Source organism: Protopterus annectens, chromosome 13.part0 (genome assembly GCF_019279795.1).
Source record: "Protopterus annectens isolate FY-2018-M chromosome 13.part0, PAN1.0, whole genome shotgun sequence".
Taxonomy (NCBI): domain Eukaryota; kingdom Metazoa; phylum Chordata; order Ceratodontiformes; family Protopteridae; genus Protopterus; species Protopterus annectens.
This window is the reverse complement of record NC_056747.1, coordinates 977,903,467-977,922,220: the sequence shown is the minus strand read 5'-3', so window position 1 is coordinate 977,922,220 and position 18,754 is coordinate 977,903,467. Positions and strand designations below refer to the sequence as shown.

Below are 18,754 nucleotides of genomic sequence, written 5' to 3'. Positions count from 1 at the left end.
GAGGAGATGGATTACAAAATACAAAATGGAGTAATCTTCCATTTAAATCTACAGAAAGTCTTGAAACTGAATAAATATTCAACAATAAAAAATTTCTCATTTTATTCTGAAAGGTACAGAATAAACACGGTATTTATGTAACAGTGAAGGTAATGTTAATCCTTTTGGTATTAACTGTTATGTATCTGGAGTCTAATTTATATGCTTGCATTGTCCTGTCTTTCAGTTTCTTCACTTAAAGAAACCTTTACATGAAAGAATGTAATCAGATTGAAATGTGAGAAGCTGGATCTCAGCCAAGCAATGAAAAGGTCCAAAGAGAACACCTTTGAATAGCTGATATGCGGAGTAGTTTATTAGATACTCAGCCAGATCAGAGTGTGAGGCGAAAAGAATGTACCATGGACAGAAAACCCTCCTAATTACTAATCATTTAAACTGTTGATTTGTAAGCTGCGTTCTTTAGGTATTCAGCCAGATCAGATTGAGAGAGAGAAAGAATGTACTGAATAAGAAATAATTCCTTTAATTTTTAAATATGCATTTGTTTTCCCTGTTTTACGTTGCTTTTTCCTTCAGGTCTAATGGAACAGAAAGTACCAGAGGTGGAAAGACTTGAGGAGGTTATGAAATGACATGAAGAACTACTGCAAAAAGTAGCAGACATAAAAGCATCTTGGGTAAGTACGCATACATCAGCTGTGTAGTTACTAATGCTTGATGTTTGGCAGTGATATGTTTAAAAAGAACAGTATTTTTGTTTCACTGAGAAAGATTAAACTGCTAAAATGTGTGAGTGTGTGTGTGCATATCTGTCATTTTTACATATTTTACTGTACCCCGACTAAAGAGTGTGACATGAATTTGTACACTGTGGATTTTAATTCATTGTTAATAAAGAAGCAGTAAGAACCTCACAAAACTAGCTTAGCTAACTATGCTTTAATATAATGGTTGCATAGTTAGTGGATTAACATATCAAAATACTACTGCTTATACCGCATCATATTCAAAAATTTAAAAAACAAAATAAAAAACATGGCATATATATATATATATATATATGGGAAACTATATTGTCTGCATAGCCAAAATCTTGGAAAATGTCTTAGTTTCTAAAATCAAGTGTAATTTACAAGTACATAGATTCTTGTATCTGCCCATGTGTATACAGAATGAATAAACAGTGCTGTCTTCCTGGGAAAATGACTCACCAAGTCTAATTGTATCATATCCTACAACTTATCTAACATCTAGTTTTTATGGCATCATGTCAACAGCCAATTAGTCAGCTGTCATCCAGGTACTTCCAAGTCTCCTGATTCTGAGATGTGTGACGTTACATAGTTAGAAAAGCCCAAACAAATGGAAACCAGAAACTGTGAGCAAAGACATGCTTTAGTATATGAAAAGCTGTTCTTTTACAGTGAGAATTTTTAGACATGACTTTCTGCATTATCTATGTGTGTGTGTGTGTGTGTGTGTGTGTGTGTGTATGTGTGTGTGTGTGTGTGTGTGTGTGTGTGTGTGTGCCTGTGGTTTACTACTGAAATGTTAATAATCAAAATACATTCTTGTCAAAAAGATGAAACATAATGTCGCACCATAATGTCTAGCTGCCTATAATTTTGAACGTCCTTTCTATGATGTCCGCATTTGATGTTAAACGAAATATTGAGAGTGAGCCAAATAATCCAAAGATGGCATGTGACATCTTCATAGGTTCATAGGTTCATAGGTTCATAGGTTCATAGGTTCTTGTTCTCCTTTTGGCTTTTCCCATTAGGGGTCACCACTATATGTGTGTGTGTGTGTGTGTGTGTGTGTGTGTGTGTGTGTGTGTGTGTGTGTGTGTGTGTGTGTGTGTGTGTGTGTGAGTGTGTGTGCGTGTGTATCTGTATGCATATATATATATATATATATATATATATATATATATGTGTGTGTGTGTGTGTGTGTGTGTGTGTGTGTGTGTGTGTGTGTGTGTGTGTGTGTCTGTGGTTTACTACTGAAATGTTGATAATCAAAATAAATTCTTGTCAAAAAGATGAAACATAATTTCGCACCATAATGTCTAGCTGCCTATAATTTCGAACGTCCTTTCTATGACGTACGCATTTGATGTTAAACAAAATAGCAGGATGTGACGTCAGACACCCAGGAAATTCCATTTAACATCTCTTAAAACTTTTAATTTTACACCACAGGCTTTTACTGTTTTGCACGGGGGGCAAGCCCCCATGTGCCCCCCCACACCCCCCTGAAAATTATATATTCCAACTCCAGGATTGCACTATAGTCAGGAAAAGGGTAAATTTCTCAATCCCCACTGTAGTGTGATCTGTTATCGGAATGTAGATCTCACATTAGCGAATGCACACTATCATTGGCTTTACAAGAACTGGGGAACACACATTTGATGTTCCCAGTTTGTGTGTGTAAGTGCCATTCCAGATTTTAATAGTAAATATATATATATATATATATATATATATATATATATATATATATATATATATATATATATATACCACCTCCCTGTCGGACAGCTGGCAAAGAAGATTTGGGCTGTGTGCTGTTAACAAGCTACTTCCACTGGTACAGAGTATGATTCCCTCAGCCTTCATTTGCCTGTTATATGGACTTGAGCAAGTCACTACACCAGTTGGTGCTTTGGGTCAATTCAGACTTTGGGATAGGCTCATTAATGGTCTTCTGTATTGCATACCTAGTAACTGCCTATGTACCTATCAGCTATGGGTATGAAGTTTTATTTCTGTTCATTTTTTTTGAAGCTGGGATAATTGAAAGGTCTGTATGTTAAATAACTTGCATGTGGGAATATAGTGAATCTGTGATTAAAGGGATCTTAAATCTGGAATTTCTCAGTTATAAGCAATTTTGCCTAAAACATTCTTTAAAATTTTTGAAATGCCATTTGGCAACAAGAAAATGGTTCAGTTGTGCCAACATGTTACATTGACAACCCAGCCGCAAGGTACAGAGGGATGTAGCTCTGACTGCTCCCTTGCCAACCCATATTCAGCTAACAGCATGGGCGATGGAGGGACCATGTGAGAAGAATGAGATTGATCAGTTTATACCAGCTTATTTCATTCTTCTGTAAACATTTCTATTTGTACCTCTTCTTGATTTCCATATTTCTCTGCTTTATGCAGACTTTCATAGAATTTCCAAAACATTTCTTATAACTCTACAGGAGGGAAACAGCTTGTCTTGCTGGATTTGTGACACCTGAAGGAATGCAGACATGGCCAGGAGTTTGCGCATGAGTAAAAACATGCATGCACTTCCCAAGGCAGCTGTAATGGAGTTCATACGCTATCATGGGGATGGGCATAAGGCAGTTCACAAGATCTGCACACTGACCAGCTCCCTAACACCCAATTCTTGCCTCCTCTATGAAGCAAGGTGGCCAGAAGACTTTTGCCCTGATGGAGGAAAGAATGGGTCAATTGGTGCAGTAAGGGGAGAGATTGGTCTCACCCTGCAGACCGAACAATAAAAAAGGTTTATTTCATAAGGCAGTTGCACACTAGACAGAGGCTGTATGTTCATGTTTTTCTATTTATTTAAGATGCCTATTTCAGCATTCTAAATTAATTCATATAGAAACTGAGTTGAATTAAGGCATTCCACTTAACAGAAAGAAGTTGTGTGTTTAATTTTAGTCAGCATACAGTGAAGCTACATCTGTTTAGTGATTGTCCTGTTATAATTTACATGTGCAAATGAACTGCAGTACTTTTTTATTCATGTAGTGCAGTACACAGAGAAAAGGAGATAATCTTTCCTAATTTTTCACCGTTTAAAAAGTTGTCAGGAGTCCTTATTGATATTTTGTCATTGTTGTTCAAGAAGAACATGTTATATTAAAATATTTTAATGGGCAAAACCTAGAAACATATGGCTGTTTAATTTCTAATAATCACACTAAGTTGTAACTGTGGGATTCAAACAGCGTTTTCTGAGTTAGAAGCACATAACACTTAATTAGTAGGCTATAATACAACCTCCACTACTCCAAATAAAGCTTGCCCATGTTTATGTATCTTGTTACAGTGTCCTCATACCAATGCAAATATTTGCAGTCATTGATTGCATTTTAAAATGTCTACAGTATGATCAAACTTTAATGTGCCTTATTATGTGATATTAACCAGATATGAGTGCCATGGCCCACATGGTGCTAGGCTTGGCAGTGCATGACTACAATGTCTTTATGTGAAACAGAGGTAAATACATTACCATGTATATTATTTTATTTTAATTTTTATGTTATTGCGATCATATATCTGGTGTATAAACAATCAGCAAAGTAGTTTTATTACTGGGTACAGTGTCTGTCTAGGTAGATGAATGTGACCAACTCTGCTGTCATTTTCTCAGGTTAAACAATCATTAATTTGGTTTTGTATGACTAGTATGCACTTGGGTGAAATAAGTCAGAATACAACTGAGGCTACTATGTGTCCGTGTGAAACAAAGTTAAAATACATTACTGTGTACTTTTTTATCACAATCATACATCTGAGGTGTACATGATCTAGAAAGTGGTTATAACTGCAGAGATTGCAGGCTGACTGTGGATGAAGATCACTGACCTAGCTGTCCTTTGATCAATTTAAATGGTCACAATCCTGGCTTTGCAGTATTAGTATACTTTTGTGGGAAAAAACAATTGAGTACTTTTTTGTAACTACTGTGTGTGTGAAACAAAGGAAAACTATATTACTGTGGCTATTGTTTTTGTCATAGACATCTCAAGTACATGCTCTCTATGGATGACCAAAATTGAACCTGCTGTTGTTAGATCAAGTTAAATAGCCATTACTCTGACTTTGCAGCACTAGTGTTCATTTATGTGAAGCACGTTGGAATACTTAGCTGTTGCCATTGTTTTAAAACACAGTCATACACCTGATGTGTACAGAGACAATAAAGTGGTTGTAATTGATGAATACAGATGCTGTGACTAAGAGTGACTTATCCTTGCTGCTGTTTGATCATTGTTGAATAGTGAGTGATCTGGCTTGACATGACCAGTGTCACTCATATATTATTTGCTAAAATCAGAGTAAAGCTATCATTGATATGGCTTTTACATGTATATTTGTGTGGAGGGGGAGTGTTGCCGTGTATTTATTGATATGGCATTTAAATGTATGTTTGGGTGGAAGGTGATTGTTGCACTATATCTAAGAGCATCTGCTTGGCTCTAATTTCCTTCACTTGCATCACAGTCAGACATAAGCCTTATACACAGAATGTGGCTGTCTTTGGCAGTCTGGGCAGGATGTGTGTGAAAAAAAACTATTTTTGCCACAGTAGTACAGTATTCAGCATTGTCATCTCACAGTACCATTGCCTGGTTCTCTGTTTAAGTTCTTGGTCTTGGTCCCTTCTTTGTAAAGTGTGCATGATCTCCTGTCTCTGGGTTGAATTTGTCCACAAGTCCTGTGATCTTCCAACTCCACAGTGAAACATTTAGGTGGAACAGCATTGCTACAACAGGGTCGATGACAACCGATCGAAAAGTAATTTCCATGAATGTCATACAGATCGAAAATGCCATTGATCTAAATCGGTTTTGTGGGGGACTGTGCCCCCCACACCCACCACTAAATATATATTCCAACTCCAAGATCACACTACAGTGAGGAAAGGGCAAATTTTCCAATCTTCACTGTACCACGATCTCACAACTCCACATTCGAATAATGACATTTTCGATCTATATGCCATTCATGGAAATTACTTTTCGATTGGTAGTCATAGACCCGCTACAACATGCATGTAGGTAAGTGTGCAATGTGAAAGTCTGTGTGTGTGTGTGTGTGTGTGTGTGTGTGTGTGTGTGTGTGTGTGTGTGTGTGTGTGTTTGTGTGTGTGTGTGTGTGTGTGTGTGTGTGTGTGTGTGTGTGTGTGTGTGTGTGTGTATATTTGTGTCTGCATGTTATGGTAGACCTGGTTTGTCTAGGGTAGTGTCAGTTTTTGTGTTCATGTGTGAAAAACTATCACCCATATTATTTGAATTATGTGTCAATCATAAGGCATAAAGTGCATCACAAACCATTTAGATTTGCAGAGCTTCTAGAGGCCTAATAGCTCCCAAATCCCCACCTGTATGAGGGCATTTTGTCATAGGCTTAATAGGGGGGCCCCATCCTCAGCTTTTGCCTTAGGCCATATCTAGTTTAAACCCAGCACAGTAAACAAAATAGCAATACAATTTCAGTTGCTCTCTTGACTGTAGCATGTGTGATCTTTTCAAGAAAAATAACACAAAAACTTTTTTCCTACAGATTCAAATTCATTCTTCAATTGAATTCTGGTTTGGTCTGTTTAGTTAAACATGCTTAACAAATAAAACCTTTATGATCTCAGACTTAATCTTTTTAACACTGCAATATCTGGTTTATATAGCTAAGTCCAATAAAAAAGTATTAATAATCTAAAGACAGAATGAGCATTTTTTTCTTTTCTTTCAAGAATTAACAGTCATTAACAGTCTGTAATGATATATATATATATATATATATATATATATATATATAAATGAACTTTCACATCACTGGAATTTTAATCTGCGAAAAGAGGCAGTTGGCCAACATGTGGAAATTTGCCCTATTCCCCACTGTAGTGCAATCTCGGAGTTGGTATATTTAGTTAGGGGGTGGGGGGCACAGCCCACAACTTGGGTGGGTTTGACATGCTTCAATGTGTTTTTTTTTTTAATGTTGGCCAACTGCCTCTTTTCCCATATTAAAATTCCAGTGATTTAAAAGTTTATTAAAGTCAGGTTTCAGTGTTGTCCCCTCGATCATGTAAAATTTGGTTTCAAAGGTTTTTGGTCTATTCAGGTAGACCCATGTGTGTGTGTGTATATATATATATATATATATATATATATATGCACTTCAGTAGAGGAAAGTATAAGACAACTGCTCACAGACCTCATTAAAATAAACGAAGCACTAATGCAGTATATCAACTCAAATAAAAGGCTGGAAAAAATGGAAGAAGCTTTAAACAGATATTCAGCTGAGTTGATAAAACTGCAAAAATCAAAGGAAGAAATGAAGAAAAGGCTGGCTGAATATTAGACTGCGCAAGAAGAGATGTTTCAAAAACTAATAGAATTAGAGGGCAGAGCATGCAGGGAAAACCTGAGATTTTCAGCTGTACCAAAGAAGCTGGAATGAACAGACTGTATTAATTTTATGAAAGAACAAATAAGAAACTGGTATTCCACAGCAGGAGTTGTTAATTGAAAGGTCACATTGTTTGTATGCTCCAAACCTGGCTATGAGAAAACAACCTAGACCTAGAATGGTAAAAATGCAATCCTACCAGCAGGAGTTGATTCTGGCCAAACTGGGGCAGAAGGACAAAGTACTAAAAGTGGGAGACAGCAGAGTGTTTGTGGAGGATGGTTACTCACTGTATACTAGGCAGAAGAGGTGTAAGTTTATTCCACTATCCAGGGAATGTTGAGAAGTAGGCATGAGATTCAAACTGTTGTACCTATCTTCAGAATATTCTTCCCTGGAGGGACAAAATCAGTTTTCTGATGAAGGAGGAAATACAAAAGTTTGTCCAACAAAAAGTGAGCTGTGAAACAAGAGATTCTGCTTCCTGTTCTTCTGGTAATAAAGACCATAGAGAGACTGCACCAGCGAAACCTTTTCCAGTGTTTGAATGGAAAATGCTGGAGAAAAGGAAAGAAGCATGAGAGTTGTCTAAAAGAATAAAGAATACCTTGGAATGAAGCAGAGACAGGATTTGGGAGATGGAGATGAACAGTAATAAAACCAGTAACTTTAAAAGTGACAAATGTATGGTTACAAATCAATAATTATATTTATGAAATTTGACAGAACAAGAAACTCTGGAAATATTGGACTTTTTTTGGATTTTGTTGGACTTGTGGAGGACTCTAAAGCATATGCCCTACTTCATGTCCTTAATGTTCTGAAGGATACTTGGGGGAGAGAAAGAGAAGGGAGAAAGTTGACTGTAAGTAAAACATTTTTTTTCTTAATAGTACATTTTTATGGTGCATGTTTTTCTTTGCATGCTCTACAGTAAGGTTTTCTCAGTTCTTTTTAAGTGTAATTGAGATACTGTTGTAAATAGGTGTTTCTATTGTTTCCTTTTTTTCCCCCTTCTTCTCTCTTTCTCCTTTTTCAGTTTTAAGTAATGTAGGAACTGCAACATGAAAAAAAAAGAGAGGAAGAAAAGTCTGGTTAAAACAGCATGACAAAAGAAAAAAAATTGCTTTTTATCATTCTTGCATGGGGGAATGACTGGAGTAAGGCCCCTAGCTTGATCTAGAAACAAGTTTTAAGAGAAAGCAAGTAAATGAAAAAGAATGTTGAATATTATTACTTTTTTTCTAGCAAATAAATTTATGCTTAGTAGCAATTTTGTATCTGGTCCTCTTGTCTACATGGAGACAATCTGATAAAAAGAAATTGGCTAGGAGGTAATGCTCTCAGAAAACATGCAGGTGTTTATCCAGCTGGGAGAGCTGTAAAGATAAGACAAACCCAGACAGCACTTAGTACAAGCACAGGCTGCACCATGCATCTTAGCACTGATAACCTTTCTTTTAAGTTGACTCAAGTATGTGAGTGTGGCTGTCAGTTTGGGACATTTGTTCCTATTAGGAGGGTAAAACTTCAACATTTGAAGGCATGCATAGTTTTGTGTGTTAGTATTAAGTAAATAGGTCTTAGTAGGTATTGGGGCTGTGTACTTTTTGTTTTGGGGCTTTTAATAAAACAAAATGTTTTATAATATATGACATAGGCTGAAATGGGTAAGAGAAGAAACAACTGTACAAAAGTTCAACTTGCCAAACAGCATATGCATGTAACACAACAGCAGGAACTAGACATTTAACAAAAAAGCTGTTATACGTAAAAGGTATGAATAATTACTTTTTAATACAATCATGCATTCTGTAATGTCTTTAAAAGTCAATGGTTTCACAGATAAATGCAAAAAATAAAAGAGTAGTAAACTATATTAAAAATGAAGGGTGCAAATAGCTACACTACAGGAAACACACTTGAAAGGAACTGAACATGTGAATTTGATAAAGAAAGGTTTTCAGTATGGTTATTCAATAGAACAGAAGGAAAAGAAGATTACTTATGTTAATTGCAAGAGGAGCTCAAATAGTGATAGAAAAATATGAAAATGATAAAAAATGGTAGATTTGTAGTACTAAGGGGCTACTGGCAAGGGAGGAGGAGGATTACACTGGCATGTATTTGTATTCCACCTAAAACTGTTATAATGGAGCCTAAAAATATTCTTGGAGAAATAATCAGCTTTCATCAAGGAATATTACTTATAGGTGAGGACTGGAATTTGATTTGCAACAGTGAAGCTGTGTTGGGGGAGCAGAATATAAAGTATAACAAAGGAGGTAGACTTTTGAAGAAATTTATCAGAATATTTGGAATGGAATATGTGAATTCAGTACTAGGATTTCGTAGTGACTTTACATATTATTCTCCAAGATACAAAAACTGGGGATAGGCTAGACAGAATTTACATTCAACAGGAACATATCATTTAATTGAAGGTCTTGATACACACCCAATAACTATTTCAGATCATACACCAATAATAACTAAAATTAAAACATGTAATGAAAAAAATGAGACTCTGGCACGTTCCCACCTATTTGTTGAAAAGAGAGGAATTTAAGGAGTGGAAATTATTCAGGAGCTATTAGAGAAGTTACAGATTTCTTCTGAAAATATAGCTAGGGAGTGAGTTAAAATTAAAGTAGAGTTTAACAATAGGGGTGAAAATAAAAAAAAGGGAGAGATGATTAAGAAGTAACACAAATTATTTAGCGAGATTGGCAAATGTTAAAGCAGTGCAAAATAGGAAAAATCTCACCGAACATGAAGAAGAATAACTGCGGAAACCTAAACAGAAAATAACAGATTACCTCAGTAATACACATGAGTTGAAAGATTGCTGAAAAGCAACTGTTTTTTGATAATAACCCTATAGCACAAAAACTTTTAGGATGGCAACTCAGACAACAGAAAGTAGAAAGGGCTGTCACCAAGCTTATGGAGCCTATAACAAGGAAAATAACAAAAGATCCTGTAGAGTTATAAGAAATGTTTTGGAAATTCTATGAAAGTCTGCATAAAGCAGAGAAATATGGAAATCAAGAAGAGGTACAAATAGAAATGTTTGCAGAAGAATCAAATAAGCCAAGGTTAGAGGTAGATGAGGCTCAGTTAGTAACCGTTAGGATAAGAGGAGATGAGATAAAACTGGTGATGTATAACCAGTCTACAGGAACGTCCCCAGGACTAGATGGTATTCTTGTGAAAGTTTGGTGGCTAGGAGATAAAAAAAAGCTGTTAAAGATCTGGAATGTTTTGTTTAACAATATTTTTACAGGAGGCAGAGTGCCAACATCCTGAAAGAAAGCAGTGGTAGCTGTAATACCTAAAGAGGGTAAAGATCCATGAGATCCAGCTTCATACAGGCCCACTTCAATACTAAACCATGATTATAGGTTCATAGGTTCATAGGTAGGTACTAGGCTATTGGCTCTAGGGCCTATACAAGCCTAGCCAAAAAGGTACCCTGGCTTTCGCCACCCAAGAAAATTATTTTCCTGTGCCCCTGTTGAGCAGAGCCACAGAGGTGATCCCTGGGATGAATTACATATTTCCCATCCAATCATCAAGATTTTTCTTGAAGAGTGCTAATGAGGAGTTTTGTTTGATATAGATAGGTAGTTTGTTCCAAAGTATGGGAAGTCTCTGGGACAGGAATCTATCCCTCCAGCATGTTCTGTTTATTGTGGTGACATGGTTTAGGTCCCTAGAGCATGTAGCTCAGAGGGATTGGGATTTCTTTAAGTGGAGCATGTCCAACAGCTCTGGGTTTGACATAGCTTTGTATGTTAGGCAGAGATTGCCTCTGAGTAGGCAATATGCGATGGAGTAAAGCTGGAGTTTTTTAGACGTCTGCATAGGGCATCTGTTTGAGGCCATTAATCCTCTTTGTGAGGTATTTCTGTGGCCTTTCCAGTTGTTGTAGATGTCTTGTGAGGTACATACCAAAAGGGGCGCTGTACTCTTTAATGGGTCTAATGCGTGACGAGTAGAGGGGAACAATGACCTCTTTTTTCCTGGATGAGAAACCTCTTGTGATGAGGTGTGCCACATAGAAGGATTTCCTCACTACTGTGGTGATGTGATTATCAAAGGAGAGACTATTGTCCACCTCTGTTCCAAGGTCTCTTATCACACTTTCGGTGTTAAGTAGACTACCACCTATGTGGTATCTCATGGGTACAGAGATTTTACCAAAGGGGATGACAATGCACTTTTTGGCATTGAGCTTGAGGCCATGGCTTTGACACCAGTCATCTGTGTCAGTGAGGCCCTTTTGTAGGATGTCCACATCGTTAGGAGTTTCAATTATGGCTCCTAGTTTTCAGTCATCTGTGAACTTCATTAGCCAAAGACCTTCTGTGTTAGCCTGTACTTCAGAAAAGTAGATACCAAACAGGAGAGAACCCAGGACTGAACCCTGTGGTACTCCACTTGTCACTGGTCGGAAGTCAGATTTGGAGTCTGCTACTTTCACAGTGTGGGTTCTGTCAGTGAGCCAGTTGGCAACCCATCCTGTGACATAAGGATTTATACCTAGTTTAGTGAGTTTATCTATAATTTCAGAGTGGGGGATGGTGTTAAAAGCCTTGGCAAGATCTAGATAGGCTGTGTGAACCACCTTATCCTTGTCTACAGCTTTGGTGACTGCTTCAAAGAAGTCTGTCAGGTTTAGGAGACATGATCTGTCTTTTATAAACCTGAACTGGGTGGGGTCCAGAGTTTGGAGATAACCAATGTCCTTGTTTTTAAGTTCCATGATGATATGTTGGCTCGTTAGGTTAATGGGGCAGTAGTTCCTGGGGTCTATGGTGGCTCCCCCTTTGTGGAGTGGGAAAACCATTGCTGTGCGCCATTCAGTGGGCACAAAGCCCGAGGTGAGGCTAAGATTGAACATGTGCTTAGGTGGGGTGCCAGTTCATTCTGTAGTTCATGTAGAACGTAGCCTGGGATGTTGCCAGGTTCCATGGATGCTGTGTTCTTGGCTTTGGAGAGTGTGGTTTTTACCCATGCAGCCGTGATTACAGGAACTTTGCATTCTTCCAGTATAGAGATGGGCCCTTTAGGGGGTGAGAGGGGGGTAAAGTTAGCACTGAACCTATCTGCCAGGATGTTGTCAATATCAGTTGGTTCTGAATATTTAGTGCTATTGTGCTGTAACTCACAGCAGATATGAGTGTTGCCATTGAGATTCTTGACATAGCTATAGAATACTTTGTGGTTGTCTTTAGAATCAGTGGCAATTTTGTTTTCGTAATTAGCTTTGGAGGATTTTATGAGGGATCTCAGTTTCTTACTGAGGCTCACCAGGGAGTTCCTCCAATCATGGGATTTTATTCTTTTTGCAGCAGTTTCTTTCTTCTGTTGTAGAGTTTGTTTATGGCAGGGGAACACAAGATTGGCTTCCTTTTTTTGGAGGATAGCATCTTGGTTCTGTTAGGGATAGCACGATCCATGCACTCGTGTAAGTGCTTATAAAGTGCATTTTTGTAGGATTCAGCAGTTGTACCTCTATTGTCCATCTGCATGGGTGTCATGAAATTTGCCACTTCTGTCTTAAGAAGCATGAAGTTGGCTTTGGAGAAATTTTTTAAGGTGGTTTCCCTAATGAGGGGTGGGGGCGGGATGTGGATGTCTAGGCTGATTAGCTTGTGGTCGGATCTGACCAACAAGGAATTGACCTCTGGTGTGGAACACCAGTTGCCCATGTTGGTAATGACCAGGTCTAGGATATTGCTGCCCCTGGTGAGGGTGTGGATAAGTTGGTCCAAGGCATTGGAATTTATGAATTCCAGAAAACGTTGATCAAAACAGTTGGTACATGAGTAGTTTTCCCAGTTAATGGTGGGGTAGTTGAAATTGACAATTATTAGGGTGTTGGGTTGTACCCTAATATTTTCCAGTGTATCAAGAAATGAGGAGTGGGAATCCTGGGGCATGGTAGGGGATCTGTAGCAAGTTACAATTTGGATTGCGGTCTTGCCCAGAGTTAGTTGCACTTGGATAATCTCGGATGCATTATGCTGAGCAACTAGCCTGGAGGTGTGGATATCCTTAATGAATATGGACATGCCTCTGCCTTTAGTGTTTCAGTCCAGGTTAGGTGGCCGAAAGGTGTGGTATGAATTATAACCTGGTAATGCAGGAGTGTCTCTGGAGCCTTGAACCAGGTCTCTGTCACTGCACAGATGTCGATGTTCTCCATTTTAAGGAGTGCTTCAAGTGAGTGCATTTTGAGGTTTAGACTTCTAGCACTGAGTAGCATTACCCTCAGATTTTGCTTGCTTCTACCTAAAGTGTTTATGTCTATAATGGCTAAATGAATTGATGCAAAATTGATAGATATGGATCAGCATGGTTTTGTGGAGGGGAGGCAAACATTTGACAACATTAACAAAACACTGATGATCCAGAGTGAAGCAGAATGTCAGAAAATACCACTGTTGTTGGGTCTTGATGCAGAAAAAGCATTTGACAGAGTAAGTTGGGACTTTATGAGAAAGGTAATGGAATCATTTACATTCCCAGATAAAATGATGTTGATTAGGAGGATATATGAGGGATCGGAGGTGAAAATTAAAGTGGGTGGGTTCCTCTCTGATAATTTCTGCTTGAGCAGAGGAACCAGGCAGGGATGTCCTCTTTCCCCTTTGTTATTTGCATTATATTTAGAATAATTTGCAAAGAAAATAAAGGACTCAGAAATTCAAGGATATGATGGTATGATAGTCAAGAAAAGCTGACTATAGGCAAATGGTATTATTTTATACTTGATAAAACCAGAAAAGGCCATTACAGTGTTGTAGAGCATTTTGAAACAGTTTCACGTGTTTCTGGCGTACAAAATTAGTAAAGCTAAAACAAAGGCAATAGCAGTAAATTATGTACCCACGCACAAATTGGTTCAGCAATATCCATATTTATGGGAACAAGATAAAATGAAGTATTTAGGAGTATGTATTAAAATGATTCTGGTGTGACAGCTAAGGATAAGTGGGAAGAGACTAAACAAAAGATAAAACAAAAACCTGAGGAAACTGGAAATTCTATTAAATGGATATGGATGGTAAGATACAAGCAGTTAAAATGCTTTTAATCCCTTTAGTCTTATACACAAGTCAGGCATATTTTTATCAACCAGAGGAGAAACTGTGGATAGCAATTAATAAAGAACTGAAGGATTTTATCTGGGAAGGGAAGACGGCAAGAGTCAAGTGGGATAAACTGATTCTTCCAATAGAACAAAGTGAACTGGGATTACCCGACATGAAGGGGTATATCAGAACTACACAGTTAAGGCTCATATACATAGCACAAGCAGAAACCTATAATTCAAAGTAGAAATGGATGATGATGAAACCGGGGGAAGCTCAAGAAACAAGGAGAAACACGAACTTTGGATACAGACCTTTAAGGAGAATAACAATAATCATACAGAATATTATATTAGTAAAGTAGCAGAAAGTATTCTAAGAATTAAGCCAACATGGGAATGGAGAAAGGAGATTCTGCCATAGGGATGATTGCAATTTGGAATACAGACAATAAGTAAGAGGGGCTAGAATGTACTGGGGAAAACTGGTAAAGGGGCCAAGGTATTGGTAGCAAATAACTTGAGAGGGAAAGGTAATAGAATGGGAAGATGACAGGAATTTATTTGGACTGCAGGTTAGAGATTGCCTTCCCTATCAAGGATTGATATCAGAGTATAGGAAAAGTGAAAGGAATGGGGAGGGGGTTCTAAATAAAGGTCAGCACTGGTAGAGTTTTTATTAAAATCTAGAACAGAAGCTACCATTAAAAAAGGAATAATTAGTACAGCATATAAAATATTGCATGATGACTATAAGAAACAATCATAGGAGTTTAGAAAGGATTGGGAAGAAAGACTGGATAAGCAATTCAGAAAAAAAACAATGGGGAGGTATATGTAGGTCTCAATATGCAACAAAATCTAGAAGATTTAGAATTTCTGCTTGGAAATGTTTGCATAGATATTTTTATACCACAAGTAGACTCCAAAGAATTTTCCTCAGGTGGACAGCAAATGTTGAAGGCGTGATGGGGAAGAAAGAGATAATTGGGAACATATTTTCTGGTAGTGTAATGAGTTGGCAGACTTTAAAGATTCCCTGTAGATTACTCTATCAGAGATACTAGATGAGCAAATTGGTGTAAATAGGAAATTATTTTTCTGAGTTATGATACAGAATCAGAATTTCCTAGACAGAGTAAGGCCTTACTGAGTCTAATTATGATGACTGCCAAAAAAGCAGTTACTAGAAAATGTAACTCGAAGTTTAAACCAACTGTACTAGAAGTAGGGAATATAGTAACAGAGACAAAATAACTGTAATTGGGGTGGTAAGAAAAGGGTAGGAGCAAATTACATAGAAAAAAAAGGTAATTGTGGAAACAATACATACAAGGGAGGAATGAGGTTTAAAAGAAGGCAGGATTTGAATGCGTTATATAATGTTTACCTTACAGTGATTGGATAGATTATAAGGGATGCATAGTGTTTGCAACTAGAATTGTGTCAGTGTGGTTTGTGATGTAAAATGCTTGCAACTGGGATTATCTCAATATTGTTTGTTTTCATTTATATAAATGTATGAGTGCCTATGTCATGAGTGATAATTTAATAAAGCTGTTTCTTGTTTAACAAAAAAAAAAAAACAATTTCTAGTACTTTTGCCTTCTTCAGAGCCTCTAGCAGTAGAAAGTCACACTGAGTAACTGGAGTCTTGGGGTGGGTAGTGGGCTTAGCATAAGGGGATGGGCTTAGCAAAATAGTTGATCGTGTAGGTCATATATACAAGGTACAGAGTTTGACTCTGATCTCTGGTTATTGGCTAGGCTAGTAATTGCCATTGCCTGAGTAGTGTGTTTTCCATGCCAAATGCAATGCATTATTAATGGAGACATTTTTCCAATACAGTAGTTGTGGTATTCATAAAGTAAACATTGTGAGGCACTCCCAATTAGTAAACTGCAATGCAGTTCATGAATGATACATATGACCTAAAATAGCTTCACCCTTTAACTGGTGAACATTTTCAGAATATCTGACCCCAGAATGTTGGCTGTTTTGAGGTATTTTTGCTATCCTTATCTTGGGGTCCTAGTCCCACAAAGAAATGAGCTTGTCTCTTCAAAATATATATGCATAAACAGTAATATATATACGTAAACAGACACACACAGACACGCGCATACACACACACACACACACACACACACACACACACACACACACACACACACACACACACACACACACACACATATATATCCATCCATCCACAACCCCTTTTTCCCATTTTGCACATGGGGTTGGTGTGTCACTTCAACAGTGATAATCATCTAGATCCGATGTTTACACCACTGCTTGGCTAGCCCTGCTGCAGACACACACACACACACACACACACACACATATATGTATGTATATATATATATATATATATATATAGAGAGAGAGAGAGAGAGATGGATCTATGTCATGATCAAGTTTTTAGAAACCCAAAATTCATACGGATGACACCATATGACTGAGATTCCAAAAACTCAAACATTAACAACAACAAAAAAATTACTTTTTTTGCATTTATGCATGAGGGCAAGTCACCTTGTACCCCCCCATATCCCTTTGCAAATTAATATATATATATATATATATATATATATATATATATATATATATATATGAGGGCAAGTCACCTTGTACCCCCCTCCAAATCCCTTTGCAAATTATTTATATATATATATATATATATATATATATATATATATATATATATATATATATATATATATATATATATATATATATATATATACACCAATGCCAAGAACGCACTACAGTGAAAGAAAAGGGTAAATTTCCTGACCCTCGCTGTACCACTATCTCCATTCAAAAGCTTTGAGTTTTCAAAAACTCGACCATATGAATTTTGAGCTTCTGAAAACTTGATCAACTGATAGGGATCCATATAGATAGCTAGATAGATAGATCTGCAGAAAGAAAATGGAATAACAAAAATGAAACAACTGCAAACCAGACTTAAGCATCAGGAAGAGCTATACTTAGATACAGAGCAATGGGAATCAGTCTGGAGCATAGCAAAAACATTATGAAGATGGCCTAGCCCAAGAGATGAACAAATGAGGATACTACACAGGTGGTCCCTAACTCAAATCAGGCTTTATAAAAGTGATAGGAAGAAAAGTCCTTCCTGTTGGAGATGTAAGTAACAGGAAGTAGACTGTTTACCTGTCTTCATATTTTCTGTGAATGTTCAGGGCTAGGCATTAGTGGACCCAGACTTTTCTTTTTGGCAAAACAGATGAATTTAAAGTGGGAAGAATATACTTTTTCCAATTAATCACAAGTAATGGATGAGTCAAACTAACCTTAATGAGTACACCAAAAACTATTATTGCTAAGCAAAGAAAAAACATCAGTTGCTTATGTAATCATTTGTCAATGACTATTATATGTTATTAAGCAGTCTCTTGCAATCTTGTAAGAGTAAAGAATTACAAAATGTTCATGTCCATACTGGAACATAGTGTCCTCTTGGATTTAACTTTATAGAATGAGGAACTGTAAAGTAAATCCATCCATCTATAACCCCCTTTTTCCTATTTTTGTACATAGGGTCATTGTGTAATATCAACAGTGACCATTGCCTAGAGCCAGTGTTCACACCACTGAGTGTCTGACCCTGCCATGGTTGTCCTTCCATATCATACCACACACACACACACACACACACACACACACACACACACACACACACACGCACACACACTTATGGCTAATTTTAAGTGACTTATCCACCTACTGCATGCCTTTAGAATGTGGTAGGAAACTGGAACACCCAGATGTACACAGAGAACACGGAGGACATGCAGACTCTACATAGAAGGCACCTCAGCCAAGAATCAAACTGAAGAATCTCTTGCTTTGAGGTAACAATGCTACCTGCTGCACCACTGTGCTGCCCCTGAAAGGTACAAAACATACAAGATACATAAATGTATTCCCAGATGTATCCTGAACTTCAGTTTACCTATTTTTTAATATAATGTTTATATCTTTTATTTAAGGCTATATGTTTTAATGTTATTACATCTCTTTTGTTTTTTTTTTCTTGTTAAAATGTTCAGTAAAGACTATATCATTAATAAAAATATACTGCACAAATAAATTAAATAAATACTGGGTCATGACTGGTACCCTGGATTATTCCACATGTAATAAGGTTTTCATTAGATAGAATTTGGTGTGTTTTACTTTATAGGATCTTCCATTTAACACACTAAATATCCAATATTCTATAGTCAGATCTATCTTCACAAACTGCTATGCTATGAATAAATCTGTGATGAAGAATAGAATGAAATACCTTGAACAGATCTAAGTAAATTACATCCATGAGTAAACACATTACAATACAGCAACATTTGAATTACAATAGGAAAGTTTAAGGGGGTAAGACCTAGAACCAATAAGCCCATGTTACTAAATATCCTACATTAAAAATCTTGGAGATGCTATTGAC

The 18,754-nt window shown here is 37.1% G+C and overlaps 1 protein-coding gene across 5 annotated transcripts in view; it reads left to right on the top strand.

Annotated features, from left to right (window-relative positions):
• The first annotated feature begins 337 nt into the window (after positions 1-337).
• LOC122787886 (junction plakoglobin-like) overlaps positions 338-18,754 on the top strand; it is an 803,785-nt gene continuing 785,368 nt past the window's right edge. For 2 of the 5 annotated variants that reach the window (XM_044054804.1, XM_044054808.1), the window contains exons 1-2: positions 339-466; positions 580-680. The gene's annotated coding sequence lies outside the window, so the exon portion shown is untranslated. Of the gene's footprint in view, positions 503-579; positions 681-18,754 lie in introns of all 5 variants that reach the window. The other 3 variants (XM_044054810.1, XM_044054805.1, XM_044054809.1) reach the window with 3 other exon arrangements.